We start from the raw sequence: 3,694 nt of genomic DNA, 5'->3' as shown, positions 1-3,694 counted from the left end.
TTTTAAGAGAAGAATGTAAGATTAGAGGCAACACTGCTTTAATAGCAACAGAGCAATGAATGAGGACCTTTGGGGTTTTCTTTCTCACTGAACAGAAATCATTGAAATCTATGACAGATAAATATCTACTTGTTAACCTCTGCTTTACAAAGCGGTAAGATAGCTCAGTGTATAGAAGATCAAAAGTACAAACCCAGTATAGTATTGAAGGGAAAAACAGCATTGGCTTTAGCCTACTCCCAGGTTCTGCTAATTATTTTCATAGTCTAAACCCATGTGATCACATATAATCTCCAAAGATTATTTATAGTCACAAAAGTACTGTCCTCATTAGTTTTGACCTCATTTATTTCCATAGGTACAGCAAAAGTGTTAACCATTATTGTTAAAAGATACACTGAGGCATATTAAAATTTGTAGGAGTTTATTTGAGCAAAAATCTAATCAAATCAGGCAGTGCCAAACTGGAAGTGGTTGAGAGCACTCCACCCACAAGAGCCAGGGAAAATACTTTTATAGAGAAGAGGTAGAAGCAAAGCAAGGGAATTATTTGATAGGCTACAGCTTAAGCAGTTGCCTTATTTGGGAAATCCTAGTCGACCATAGTGGGGTGTCCTTAGGCTTTGATTTTGTTAACCCTGAGGCATTACAGGCTTAGGTTTTAGTTTGCTTAGGTAGACTACTAAGGCATTAAAGCCACCTCTGTCTAATGGCCTCCTTTAATTAATTTAACACTATGTAAGTTTTTTTGTGTGTGTGTGGTTTGTTTGTTTTTAATGTATAGTAGTGAGCAAACTAAGGCCAGATAATTAACTTCTGTTTGTCAGTATTCATATGGAATTTAGATTGGACTTTTAAAAGTTTCTGTGATTACCGCTTCTATCCTAACACTAGAAAAATAAGTCCAAGACACTCTCTTCATCAGATTTTGCCTGTAGTTCCTGTAAGTGTGGGTAAATACTTCTCTTATTGGGGTCTCAATAGTCGCTAAGGTCCCTGGCCTGCCAGTGGGTTTACCAGTGAGACTGAGGCCCTAGAAGCCAGATACAGAGCTAGTTTCCTGGGAGGGCTTTGTATAGGGCATCGGCTCCACACATAAAGTCAATTTGTGTTTGTGATTAGTGTTCTTGTGAGAACCAATTAAATGAGAGTTATTCTCAAACATGACACCCCAGGTAGAAAAAGGTTAAAAAAATAAATCAATTAGGACTTATTCTAGAAACCAGAAAAAGACGTTCATGAATTTAAGCAGCCTATGAAAAATGGTTTATTGGCTATCTGACGTGAATCCATGCTGGCTATTGGGGAATATTTACAAAGCTGTTAAAATATAGTTTTCAGAAAAGGTAAAATTCTGATTCTAATGCAAGCATAAAATTAATGCATGTCAAAGGTTACATTTGTATCCTTAAATATTCTTGCTTTCTTTCTGCCACCTTCTCTTTGAATATCTCCATTCTGGTATATTAGGTCCTTCAACCGGAATTTCAAGTATTACCCATAGAAAGAGAAAAAGAAATCTCCCATATCTTGTAAAGGTGTCTTTCTCCTACATTAACCGGGTGCTACAGGAGGTGTTCTTCCTATCTCTGTTTCCAGACTGAAAGGAAAGGTGTTTGTTCTGGCCCACTGTTTATCCTGTAATGCCAGTTTGGTCTCCCATGCAACATACAGAGCTTTATTGATTTCCCCGCTAGTTATTTAAAAAGTAATACATGTTGAAAATGTGACGGTTAATTTTATTACTTACATTTTATTTTATTTTATTATTTTATTTTATTTTCTGGAGATAATTCATTCTATGCACACACAAAAATAGCATGTTTTTCCTGTTACTAAGACTCTTGACACTGTTTCTAAAAGCGTAACAGTACTAGCAATACTATGCTAAAGCACATTTGGCTTCTTCTGCAACCTGCCTTCCATTAAATTTGTCACCACTTTTACAGTGAATAATTCTGTTAGCCATACACCACTGTAGGTGATCACTCTATTTATTTTTATTTATTTATTTTCCTTATACCACAAACTGGTCCCTGGATAATCACCGCTAAACCAATTTAGAAAAAAAAAAATAACATTTCTGCAGTAATAGGGGAGTTATAAAATGTCTCAAATTTACAGTTAGTACAATGAATATTTTGTATGATAAGGAGAAAAATCTCATAGGATTTTGTGAATGGAAATAACAAGACATGTGAAAATTTTCAGCAAAACAGTTCATGTCCCGTGTCATTTTTCAATGACTTATCCTTTGAGGTTTCATTTTAGGTTGCATTCTTCCCATTAGTTTCATTCTTCATCCTCAAAGGAAAGGAAAAAAAAAAAAAGAAGGAGAGACAGAGTGTTCTCCAAGAATTTGTATACCCTTAGCATATCTCTTGAACATAGGAGTGGAAAAAAATAATAAGTCAAGGATTTCATTTGAATAAGAATGATTTATCTACCGAGTATTGAAGGACATGAATACATTATGGGTATCTTTTTTCATTTGACTTTCATTTCTTTCTTAGCAAGAAGATGGTTTCAGAGAATGCTTAAGAACAATTCTAAAATGATATGAGGCATTTATTTCTTTCAGTAACAGACTTTCATATGAATTATATTGAGCTATACATGGAATTTTGGACTTCTCTATAATTTAAAATTTGTTCTAATAATATAATTACTTCTGCACTTCCAAAGTTCACTGTATGTCTCTGTATATTTTAATGTGTTAGTATACTTCAACTTCTATGATTGATAATTATTTCTATTAAATTGATTAATTATAATAATGAAGTGAACATTGGTAGAGATTCAGGAATTAATTTTTTGAAGATGAGCTTTTTCATATTTAATAAAACCACATACAATTAACTAGAGAAATTAAATCTGAGGTATTTGTAAACTAGTTTTATGCTTATAAAATTTAACATTGCATTTCTTGTTTACATGTAGAAATTGCTTGTTTGTGCTATGTACAGTTTTCTGTGTTTTAAATAAATAACCAAGTAACTTTTACATATGTGTTATAATGAAGATTATTTTTGGTTCTGTGTTGGAGAATGCGACATTTAACAAAAAAAAATGTAAAACTGCCATGTCTTCCTAATGAGGATGTATGCATTCCATAGCCTTGATAAAAGGAGACTAGTATAAAACTGCTGCTTTGAGCACAGCTATAACCTTTAATTTATGTAAAAAAGACTAAGGGGTAAATGATCTACTACCCTTCATAATGTGCTTATTTTATATATTCATCTAACAAACTAATTATATTATACATTCCTATCTTTGAGATTCTAACATGTGACAGGAAAACAAGATGGAAATATATTCCAGAAGAGCAGATGTTATTGATTTAGAATCATTCATTTGAAAATGTTAAAATGTCAAGTTTTTAATTATATTTTATCATCATTTGATTTTATAAGCATACAAACCAGGTGAGGGCAAAATTAATGTGTGCATTAGACTTCATTTCTATATAGGAGAAAACAACATTTAAATTCACCCTTTCATATAATTATTCCCTCAGCTCTGCACATGTTCTACCAAGCCTTTCCATGGCAACAAAAAGTTCTGCTTCTCTGGGGTGGTAGAGAATGCTGAACGATAATTAAGTACATTTGCTCTTCTCTTCCTAGTTACAAGGCTGGATTATAGCCCCTAGCATTCCTTGCAGATAAGTATGGTCATGTGATTCGATAAT

Source organism: Rhinolophus sinicus, chromosome 16, assembly GCF_057876585.1.
Source record: "Rhinolophus sinicus isolate RSI-liver-muscle chromosome 16, RSI-T2T, whole genome shotgun sequence".
Classification (NCBI taxonomy): domain Eukaryota; kingdom Metazoa; phylum Chordata; class Mammalia; order Chiroptera; family Rhinolophidae; genus Rhinolophus; species Rhinolophus sinicus.
This window is presented reverse-complemented; position numbering follows the sequence as displayed.